This window comes from Vipera ursinii, assembly GCF_947247035.1.
Source record: "Vipera ursinii genome assembly, chromosome: Z".
NCBI classification, from domain to species: Eukaryota; Metazoa; Chordata; class Lepidosauria; order Squamata; family Viperidae; genus Vipera; species Vipera ursinii.
The window spans coordinates 22,884,637-22,897,065 of record NC_139517.1 but is presented as its reverse complement, the minus strand read 5'-3'; the positions used below and the strand labels follow the sequence as shown (position 1 = coordinate 22,897,065).

At 39.2% G+C, this 12,429-nt stretch overlaps 1 pseudogene across 1 annotated transcript; it reads right to left on the bottom strand.

Annotated features, from left to right (window-relative positions):
• Positions 1-8,611: 8,611 nt before the first annotated feature.
• On the bottom strand, positions 8,612-9,526 carry LOC310650351 (olfactory receptor 14A16-like; annotated as a pseudogene). The gene has a single exon. The product of its transcript is annotated as an olfactory receptor 14A16-like (transcript).
• Between the last annotated feature and the right edge of the window lie 2,903 nt (positions 9,527-12,429).

Genomic DNA, 12,429 nt, shown 5'->3' with positions numbered 1-12,429 from the left:
ATAGAAAAACTGAACATACCAGTGGAAGGGAAGGGCATGTATTGGAAGGTACAAAGTAATGTTGGAAGAATAATATTTGGTTCATTCTGTCCAGCTGGAACAATGAGGTTGGTGCAATGAACAAACTAAAAAGATGGGAAAGTGACTGGTTTTATTTAGGAAGCCAGAAACTGCATGACAACAGCAGCGAGTTCTGGGTCAGCTGGCTGATTGGAAGGGTGAGTAGAATGATTTTTATACTTTTCTAAACCTTTGTGGTTGAGACACCTGAAGGCATATTTGATTAGTTTAATAATGTATATTTTGATATTTTAAATGTCCATATCTGGTTTCCTGGGTGGCGGATGGTCTCAAGGCTAGCCTTGGGGAAAGGTAGGGAATGCAATTTCTGTGAGATCCTGTGTTTGTAGAATTGAATCCTGTCAATTTAATCTGTCTCAGTCTAAACAAGTGAGTCAATTCTTACCCCTTTTGTTTCCCACCAATGGATACAATCAATCCATTTGCAGAATGTTCTTTTGGGGTTGCCTAAGGCTAATCCACTTGGCTGGGGAGGAGGGTTTTTTTTAAACCTCTAAGCGTGGTTCTTTTCCTTTTTTCCAAGGGTCATCAAATGGGGAAATTTGTTAAAATTCTTTTTACAATTCCCTCATTTTGTGCTAATATGCATATTTTTTTTTCAAATATATGTATTTTGTACAACTTAGATTCTGTCTGAATAAATATGGTATCTGTTGTCTATTTGGCTCATCATTAAAGAGACTTGGTTTGCCATCATCATCATCATCATCATCATCATCATCATCATCATCATAATGTTGGAAGGGACCTTGGAGGTCATCTAGTCCAACCCCCTGCTCAGGCAGGAAACCTTATACCATTTCAGGCAAATGGCTGTCCAGTCTCTTCTTAAAAACCTCCAGTGTTGGAGCATTCACCACCTCTGGAGGCAGGGTGTTCCACTGGTTAATTGTTCTAACTGTCAGGAAGTTTCTCCTTAGTTCTAGGTTGCTTCTCTCCTTGACTAGTTTCCATCCGTTGCTTTTTGTCCTGCTTTTAGGTGCTTTGTACAATAGCTTGACTCCCTCTTCTTTGTGGTAGCCCCTGAGATATTGGAACACTGCTATCATGTCACCCCTCACTCTTCTCTACGTTAAACTACACATACCCAATTCCAGCAACCGTTCCCTATATGTTTTAGCCTCCAGCCCCCTAATCATCTTTGTTGCTCTTCTCTGTACCCTTTCTAGAGTCTCGACATATTTTTTACATCGTGGTGACCAAAACTGGATGCAGTATTCCAGGTGTGGCCTTACCAAGGCATTGTAAAGTGGTATTAGTACTTCACGTGATCTTGATTCTATCCCTCTGTTAATGCAGCCTAGCACTGTGTTGGCTTTTTTGGCAGCTGCAGCACACTGCTGGCTCATATTGAAGTGATTGTCTACTAGGATTCCGAGATCCCTCTCACAGTTACTACTATTGAGCAAGGTACCACCTATACTATACCTGTGCATTTGATTTTTCCTGCCTAAATATAGAACCTTACTTTTTTCACCATTGAATTTCATTTTCTTCTTCTTTTTTGGTTTTGGAATAGTTGAGAGGCCAGTTCTTTGACAACTGAGGCATAGAGGAATAAACAGAGACAGCAGAGGAAAAGTCATGTAATGGTTTCTGTGGCTGCCCATTGTCAAAACTGCGTCTCCGCCGGGAATAACAAGCACTCCGGAAAAAATCACGATGAAGTACGGATGACTGCAGAGAGCACCTTTAATGTCAGGATCTCCAAGCATTAACAAAGTCAGCATTGAGAGCCACACGCCCTCAACGCACCTTTTATTCCATACCTGTAATTAGGTAGCAGCCCCACCCCTAGGCCCCACCCCTCTCCCGTGCAGACCAGCATCCGCCTGGCCTGCATAAATACTCCACCCCCCTACTCCTTCAACCCACGCCCAACTCCCTCCACCGGCACCGTGTTTCCCAGCGTGAAGGTAAGTACAAGCCCACCCCCCTCCTAACATCCTGAGCGTGCTCCCCGCCACCACTGCATCTCCCCGCGCCACACCCATGACCCCCTCGCAGCCCCCAAGGTCCGGGCGCAGCCGTTCAACACCCCGCGTCACTGCTGGCGTGCCCGTTTCTGCCTGCCTGTCAGCTGACTGTGCCGGCGCGGACTGTCTCCCGGCTGGCTGCCCTGGCGTAGCCTCCCTGCAACCATTCACGACCGCCCTCAGCCGCCTCTCCGATCGCAGCACGCCCACGGGTCCGGCGCTCGCCCGCCAGACAGCTGGAGGGCGTGGGCGCGGCTGAGCTCTCGGCGTCACGCGGCTGCTTGCCCGCCGGACAGCAGGAGGATGCGGGTGCGGCTGGGCTCTCAGCGTCGTGCGGCTGCTCGCCCGCCGTACAGCTGGTGAGCTTGGGAGTGGCTGGGCTCTCGGCATCACGCGGCTGCTCGCCCGCCGGACAGCTGACGAGTTTGGTGAGAATTTTTAGCCAATGGAGGTCTAGTAGCCATAAGCAAAGCCCAAAGAAGTTGAAGGGAAATTTAGCATAGGCAATGTCTTGTGCTAATTATTTAGGTTCCTGATGTCACTTTCTATGAGTTCCTAGGTTTCAGTCACGTTGATACAACACATATCACAAAATACTTTGCAGCCATAATTATGTCTTAACAATAAATAATCAATGGTTACTCGATTTTCAAGTGTTGCTAACTCTGACCTGTCCAAGTTCTCTGTTTAGGGTATCCAATGCTTGGGAGGTGGAATTTAGACTCTTGGCCAGGGTAGATGCTAGGCTGTTAGCTAGTGCCACGTACTCTGTTTTGGATAGCAGCACAGTTCACAAGTCACATTCTGGTGTCAGGGACTGGAGATCTCTCTTCCACTGTCTCTATAGTGCATACATTAGTATGGTCAGTCACTCTAGGATGCATGGTCACCCAGTGGAGTTTGCTGATAGGTAGGAATAGGCTTTGACCTACACAACAGAAAGCAACCTAGAGGGAGTCTTACATGGCTATAGGAGAAAGGGATAGTTTTGGTATGATTGCAGACTACCTTGGAATTGCTAAGGTTCTGACATATGGAGACTCTGAGGTCTTTATAGACTGTCATTCTGAAAGAAGCAGCTGTGCTGGTGACTGTTGCCATGCATAGTGTGCACACGTTCTCATCTCTGAGGTTAGTGCTGGTTTCCCCAGTCAAAGATGGTGCAGTAAGGGCTTCCGGTTTGCACACACGGCGCTTGTGGACATGCAGGAAGAGCCCTCTCCCTACCGACCGATCTTACTTCCTTGAAGGACCCTTCAAGTCCTTCAAGTTGCCCTGGAGAGGGGGCACTGTGAGTAGGCCCACCCTGTCATTGTGGAAGGACAGCAGACCTCCATTTCATCCAGAGCAGCTCCTCTGGCCCAAAGAAGAAGAGATCGGCCATTAAGATGGCCGATCATTAAGTCGTTGCCTGCTGAAAGCCAAAAGCACCATCAAGCACAATGAAGCAATCTGGAGGATTTGGGTGAGACCTTACCTTTCTTATTCCCCTAACTACCTTCCTGTGGGACCTTTTTAAAAATCTCCTCCCCCTCTTTTGAAAGATTGGCGACTGCTTACCTGGGGATTTACAATTTTAAAGCCTCAAAAGAAATTAACTGACTAAGCTAAATAACTAAGCAACCCTTTCTGTACCTCTGAAATCTCTGGGCTACTAAAAAGTTTTTATTGCTTATTTCTATGGGGACCTAATACCCTGTTTACTACTACAAATGAATTAATTGGATAAAAGACTTATATTATATTAGTCTGCAAAAGGATTGTACATGCTTTGAGGACATGTTGTGGTGAAACCTGTTATAGCAAGTAAACCTTTTTTTTATTCTGAAATCTGACTCTAACAGATTTGTCCTTGACATTATCTTTAAAGATAAAGTGTGGGAACACCTGGAACTGAAAATAACCCCTAGGAATAGTGGAGGTGGACATTTATTGACTTTTATTAAAATAGCCTCCACTAAAGCCTATCAGTAAAATACTAAAGAAACGGAACAATATATTTCACCACTTGACTATAAACTCATACTTGATACAATTTTGGCAATGACCGCAGAAATAAAGGCCAGACCTAAAGACAAATATAACAGCACAAACTCACCAAATGAGACTTCTATTTCAATTGATGAACTGACAATCCAAAAATGAATAGAGGATGAGGAATCCAACAACAAAACATGGGACTCTAAAGTACAACAAGTACAATCTACTGAGAGCGTTGATGCCCAAACTTCGATTTCAACTATAAAACCGACAATCCAACAAGCAACAGAAGCTGAAGAAAGCAATACTAAGATGAAGGATGCCAAAGACCTTCAAATACTGTACACTAAGACTTCAATCAACCAAACAACAACTACAACAGCACCAGATATGACCTCCTATCTAAGCCAGATGGATTTGAACGAAGAAGACCAGACTGAATTAACAACTGCACTATGCCAAACATGGAGAATGGATTTACTGGAATGAAAATTTAATGACTACAAAGGGGTCAGTCCCTATGAAAAATTGACAACTGGATGGTCTCCCTGGATTCAAACAATGTGTAAAGGAAGAAAGGGAGACACACATGACAACCTAAAAGCAATGATATGGAAGCCAGCCTGGCATAAGAAGAAACCTAGAATTAGATTTTTTAAAAAATAAAATAAAATAAATCTGTTTTTCTGTTCTAAGTGTTGGGACTTGCCATGATATAGCTTCGATTTCTCTCTCAACTGCACAAGGAGAACTGTTAAAAAACATAAACTGAGTCTATATTTAGGATCTAGATTACTAAGGGGATGAAAACTAGCTACAAACAATAAAACATACTTTGTTAACTATAGATGAATTGTAAGGATGACAAATATAATATGTATGTATGTTACATATGATAATTACTATATAATGAAATAGAATAGCTATCAGAACATAACTTTGAATTATATCATAGAACTTGCAATGATATAGTAAGAGATATTATTTTAAAAATTGATGAACTACTAAGATGATAAATAGAATACATTTGTTCTAATGATAGAGCTAAAAATTATTTTTAATGGACTAAGGGGAATCTTTAAAAGATACATATTGAATTTATATTTAACTTTTAGCTATTAGAACTCAGTGGGTTAGGACGCTGAGCTTGTCGATCAGAAGATTGGCAGTTTGGCGGGTCGAATCCCGAGTGCCGCGTAACAGAGTGAGCGCCTGTTACTCGTCTCAGCTTCTGCCAACCTAGCAGTTCAAAAGCACGTAAAAATGCAAGTAGAAAAATAGGGACCACTACGCTGGGAAGGTAACAGCGTTCCGTGCGCCTTTGGTGTCTAGTCATGCCGTCCACATGACCATGGAGACGTCCTCGGACAAGCGCTGGCTCTTTGGCTTTAAAACGGAGATGAGCACCGGCCCCTAGAGTTGGAAATGACTACCACGCATGTGCGGGGGAACCTTTACCTTTTACCTTATATTACAGAATTTGGAAGGAAACAACAAAAGATTTTTTTCAATAATTGGTGAACTATTAAGATATTAAATAGAATATTTAATATCTAATGTATATAATATAAGAACACACTGAAACGAATTATATATGTATTCTAGACAGGGAAATTACTATATAAAGAAATGGGGGAAATGGGGGCTTTTAACTACCCAACCACCGTATTGCTTCATAAACACCGGGATGTAAAACCAAAAAATCAATAAAACTTGTATTGAAAAAAAATGATGGTGCTGTATGTGGCTGGAAGTGGGAAATCCCTAAGCCTAGTGTGGTTTAGTATGGCTTGTTGTCCCAAAGCTACCCCCATCAGGCATGTGATCAGAAAGTCCTTTACAAATTTACCCCCAGCAAGCAGAAGTGAGAGTTAAAACATGAATCATGTGAGAAGACCTCCCTGAAGCATGTTTCACCACTTGGTATTCTCTTTCACTTCCACCTTTTAAGAAATCCCATCCACTATTCTGCCCACCACAGTGAGGGAAACAGCTATTAATTAGTTAATCCATTACAGCCCCTGTGGCCAAGCACCAAAAAACAGATTTCAGCCTTTCCATATTTCACTATTTTTTACTCAAGTAAAAAAAAAAAAGTGCAAAGTGATCCTGAAAGTTTTAAAGAACATACAGAATAAGATACAAGAATAGGTACATCCTAGAGGCAGATTGTAGGATGACTGACTTTTTTTTTAATCTGATAATTCTGCAGCTTTGACTGGGACAAATGGAAAAATAGCTAGAAAATGAAGAAAAACAGAACCTCCCAGTGAGAGGGAAGTCCATGTATTAGGAAGTACAGGACACATAAGCTCTGCTAAAGTAGGAGGGAGAGTGGCTAAGCCAGGAGAAGAAGTCAAATGGGGGATTAGCATGGAATCCCAAAGTCTGATATTCCCCCTCCAATGCTGTCAGACCTTATCTAGTCTCACCCAAATGCTAACCATCAGCCTGAGAAGATTTATTTGTATCATGTTTCCCTGAAAGTAAGAATTGTCCCTCCCAGACAATAGGTTGTTTTCTGGGAACTTTCTAGTACAGACATGTCAAACACAAGGCCCGGGGGCCGGATCCGGCCAGTGAAGTGGTTTCATGTGGCCCGCGAAGCCATCCTGGAAAAAGTGAGGGAACGGCCCCCACTGCCTTGGCCCTGGCCCACAGACCCTCCTTCTGCCAGAGACCCTCAGATCTGTCCCACTCCTGCCCAGGCCCCCATAGGCACCCTTGATGCAAACGATGTAGAGCTGGCCACGCCCACCCAGTAGGCCATACACACTCTAGCCATGCCCACCCAGTAGGCCACGCCCACCCTGGCCACACCCACCCGGCCCCCTGAGGGCAACCGCAATGCTGATGCGGCCCTCAATGAAATTGAGTTTGACACCCCTGTTCTAGTAGGTTTAGATTAGAGATTTGCTCATTTATGTTAATTAAATTGTTTTTAATCTCATCATAGTTTCTTCTTGTGTCTTCTTTATGTGAAAGAATTGTCCCTCCCAGACAGACGTAGCCAAAAGTCAAGTTTTTCCTTCTCTTCAAATAGTTCTTAAGATTAAAAATGAAAGCTCAATAGATGTTTATTGTCCAAGAAGGTCATGGTAGTAAGTATGCCAAAATATTTTTCTCTGTTGCCAGCTGTTCTCTGTTAAGCTAAGAGTCACCAACAACAAAGAAACTAAGTTGTTATCTACTTATAAACTTCTTGCCAGGTCAGCATCAGTCATTGCAGCTATGTTGCTATATCCTAATCCACCACTAGATGACACTCCATACCCATTTTCCAACTCTTAAAACAGAAGGCTGATTTCTTATATTTCACCCCAATATTCTTTCAAAGAGAACATCTTAACAGTTTTCTCAGTTCTCAGATTTGTCAAAATGGTAGTTTTATATTGCTTCTACTTCAGTATTATGTATTTCTGTCCCCCATAAAAAAATTAAAACACTGCTTCTGTTACTTCGAAGGGTGGGGCTGCAGTGCCCTTACTTCTTATGTTTGGAGGTTTTAACTTTTGGGGATTTTTTTCCAGGAAATCCAGTTGTAAAATAGTAAAGAAAGAATCAATATTCTCAACCGGATCCAAAAATGCTGTTTACGATCTGTTAGCTAATTAGTGTTTTGTTTCTTTGGTTGTCAGCAGCTGGAAGGTGGTCACTGGAATACAGTACAAAAGATCATTTTGATTGTGTAAGAAAAGGTCATCTGTCCATTTACATCATATTAATAGCCTTGGTGGAGCAGTGGGCTAATGCCTCCTTAAGTAACACCAGCTGCCTGCAATTAGTGCAGGTTCGCATCCCACCAGGCTCAAGGTTGACTCAGCCTTCCATCCTTCCGAGGTAGGTAAAAGGAGGACCCAGATTGTTGGGGGCAATAAGCTGACTTTGTAATAATGCCGCTTGGTGTGTGTGTGAAAGCCCTAATAAGCAGGCATATACATAGAATGAAGGCTACTGCTAAGCTTGTAAAGCCTCCCTGAGTCTTCGGAGAAGGGCGGGATATAAATGTAATGAAAATAAAATAAAAATAAAATAAAAAAATTCTGCTGGGAGACCTAATTTAATTAATTCTCTTTGTGCTTATAGACATTGTCCTTTGATTTGTGGATTTGGTTGGGAGAACTTATTCAGTGGTTTGAAGAGGTTTGAATAAAAGTTTGTCCCTCCCTCCAAAAAATCAAAATATTTTTATTATAATTTTTATTTAGTTTCAACTGTCACTTATCTGTCAATTATCTAGTGGAGACACTGATTCTCAAACCATTCTGTTAACGTTTTAAGGGAAGATGTAAATAGTATAAAGAATAAAATACATTTTGACATAAAACTTCTCATACCACAAATTGTACACGCTGTATCTCACTTCACTAAACAACAGCAATTGTCAGCATGTGGAATGCCAAAGCTGCCCAACATCCATATTTAGAAACTGTAAAAAGTATTGATAGTAATTAGGGACATTTGCTAAGCAACATATATAGTGCTAGGTTTTTCTTGTTCTACCATATTCTTTTATTCACAGAACAAGGGAAAAACTATGGTGAAGACAGTATAAACAATATTAGAAGAATTGATCAAAATCTCCACAGTTGAGAAAGGACAAATTTGATATTTTTATTTCTCAGGCTATAAATGATTGGATTGAATAGAGGTGGAAGAAGTGAATACAGAACAGTCAACCCGAAATCTATGTAAGACGGAGTGTTAGAGGCAGGTCTCAGATAGGCAATGCATCCACTTAATAATAACATAGACACTATTGTGAGGTGTGGAATACAGGTGGATAAAGCTTTTTGTCTTCCTGTTTCAGAAGGGATTCTTAACACTGCCTTGAAGATCACTGCATAAGATACAACTATAAAAGTAAAACAACCTAGTGCAGCAATAATACTGACTACAAGAATTCCAACCTCAAGTAGATTTAATCCAGAGCAGGATAGTTTTAGTTATTGTGGAATTTCACAGAAGAATTGATTAACAACATTAGAACAAAAAAGGATGGAAAAAGTGCCAGTGGTATGTAACATTCCATAGAGGAGACCTGTAACCCACACTAGAATTATGATTTCAGTACAGTATTTCCAGTTCATCACCATCTCATAGTGCAGTGGGTGGCAAATGGCTACATACCGATCATATGCCATGGCTGTCAGGAGGGATAAATCAGAAGCTTCAAAGGAGAGAAAGAGAAAATATTGAGCAACACAACCAAAGTAAGAAATGTGCCGGGTGTCCAAGAGAGAATTTATCATGGATTTGGGGACAATGACGGAAACAATGCCCAGGTCTTGCAGAGCTAAATTCATGAGAAAGAAGTACATGGGGCTGTGCAGTCGATGGTCAAAAGCAACTGCAAAGATGATGAGAAGATTTGTTGTTACCGTTGCAAGATATAACACAAAGAAAAAAAAGAAATGCAAAAGCTGCAGTTGCCGATTTTTTGAAAATTCTAGAAGCAGAAAATAAGGCACTGTAGTTTGATTCTCCATGTTCATTTATGTCAAAGCTGGCATAACTACAAGGAAAGAAAGGAGGAAAATTCAGTTAGAGAAAATTTTGGTGGTGGCATTTTGATATATGGAGAGAAGAGAAAACATCAAGAAATGTAAATCATGGACTGAATGAACAAAGTTGTAGGATGGGGATATTAGAGCACACTGTTTTCCATTTTTACCCATTATTTTATCTCTACTAAAGGACCAATGACCAACTTCACATTTTTTCTTCTTTCCTCTTTTCAGCTGTGTTATCTCATATAGTGATCAAAAGCATTGCCATTAAAGCATTGAACAAAGTTGGTTCAGGTCTATTTCCATCAATGAAAGATTTTTGGAATAATTGGACCCATCATAATGAATCTGCACTACTACAGGATTCCGGGAGTGTTGGAAAATTGGAGAATTCCAATATATGGTGCGTTGTGCTTCTAGAAGCAGGCAACATAAATTTAGCCAATAAATATAACAATAATTTGCTGTATATCTTACATGGAAATCTTGAGAGCACACATCTTGAGAACTTAAGTTACAACATCTGCTATTTTGATATTCCCTGGTGATAAACACACATATATACCTCTGTTAAAAACATTTAATCAAAGGACCTCATATATTAGCAAAATAAATTAATAAATCCCTTTACGCAGCAATCAGAAGGAAATGAACATTCAGTTTGAAAAGGGAGTCTCCTATCCAATAAAAACCAAAAATGTCTATTGTAGAGTTTGGGACGAAAGTGAAACACAAACTACTGTACCTTTGAAGTCTGACATCTCAGCATTTTTTAAAAGAATGTCGAATGCCATGCAAGCACATTTTCAACAATAATACTTAACTTATTTAAAAAACAGAGAAATAAAAAGATTTAGGAATCTTACCATGCATTTCTTTTTCCTATAGAGATAGATTATGAGATGAATTTGCCAATGCTAATTCACCTGTAAATGGTCAGTTCATATATGAAGGCTTGGTCCAAATTTCTGCATATTATAACTACTTTTTTGTTCTTCATAATTATCATGTGCAAAAGGTGCCAATGTTAAATATGTAGTTAATTCAGTAAGAAAAAGAAAACTTTACTTACAGCCACTTATTTGACATTCATTAGGTAGTATTATAGGTAATAAATACAATACACTGGAAAATATTTTTTAAAAGAAATCACATATAGACCAAATGAATAAATAAATCCTCTTCTCCAACAATGGAAAGGAAAATGATAGTCCAACTTTTTTTGGGGGGAAAACAAAACAGTTTCCCCTGAAGTGGAAACCTCTATTCACTCCAAGAGAGTTTGGCCACAAAATGAGATGCAGCCTATTAGAACTATGACCTCTGACATCTCAGTATTTCTTTCAGCAATGTGGATCCACATTTTCAATAATAATACTTTAATGTTTAACAATAAAACAACATTTAGAAATATTATCATTTCTTTTATTCTTATCCAGGGAGATTTGAAATTTCTTTGGTAAGGCTATTTTTTTCTATAATTGATCTAATTTTCAGGTTTGGTTCTCCATATTTCATTTATAAAATACTTCTATAACTGTAAGGAAACAAATGAGGGAGAAGTAGTTAGATAACATTTGGGAACTGTCATTTTCATATGTAAAAAACATCAAGAAATGTAAAAATGGACAGAATGATCAGAGGAATCTGAGCATGAACCACAAACATGCCGTGGGAATTGCCACTTTTAATCCAACTGTACTAAAGAACCAACCACCTTCACATCTTTTCTTCTTTCCTTTTTTCAGTTCTGTTACTTCATGTACTGATCAATTGCCTAGGAGTAGAAAAACCTTCTTCAGGTCTATTTGCATCAGTGATAGATTACTCAAAATAATTGGACCATAATCATAATGTCTCACTTTTCCTACAGAATTGTGGTACCGTTGAAAAATTGGACAATTTAGAAGAAAGGCAATGTAAATCTAGCAAATGAATAATGAATTAATTTGCCAAGTCCTTTACTTGGAAATCTTGAGATCAGAAATTTCCTCTTTGTATAATGACTCTTTGAGTTTGCATTTGTCTGCATTTGTAAGTCTTTATGTAAATGATACAACATCTTTTTCTCAATTTCCCTAGCAGATTTTAGGCTAAAAAATAGAATACAAAGCCTTTAAACTAATATACAACATTCTTGAACATGTATTTAATGGCATATTGTTAAATCAAAAATGATAGAACTTTTTTGTTGTTGTTGTTAGCTGCGAAGTCGTGTCCGACCCATCGCGACCCTATGGACAATGTTCCTCCAGGCCTAGAACTTTACTTACCACCTAACTGCTGATTTGATATTTCTGCAAATTATAACTGTGTTTTATTCTTTATAATTATCATGTGGAAAGGTGCCAACATATGTAATTAATTCATTGTTTACTAGCTACATACAGATCTCTCCAAATTGTCTTCTGTTTCATAATGTCTTTAAATCTATACTGTTTGAAGTTCAATTTCTGAAAAATTATATTAAAACAATTTGTTCTCATCCTTAAAACAACTTAACTTATTCCATTATATCAAAAAACCCTGTCTTATGCAATTATTCTCTTCAATTATCTTCCTGCAAAAAAGTTATAAAGCCAACCCTGAGATACAAAACATAAGGCATTTTAAAATAAATACCAATTTGCTCCATAAAAGAGGGAAATATATTTTCTGTTAAATTTTCAATTTACAACTGACTTATTTGTCTCTATAGATAATGTCTTCTATGCTGTTAAGAGTGTTAAATATCTTACTGTCAATGCTGTCCCACTAATTTTCATGGAGTGAAACATCTATCTGCAGTCATAGTTATTTCGACTCTCAGTGTTTATTAATATTTGTTTTGTTTCTCTCAAGAGATTTCTACACTGAAATGAAATGACTTATCTGTGTGTTTA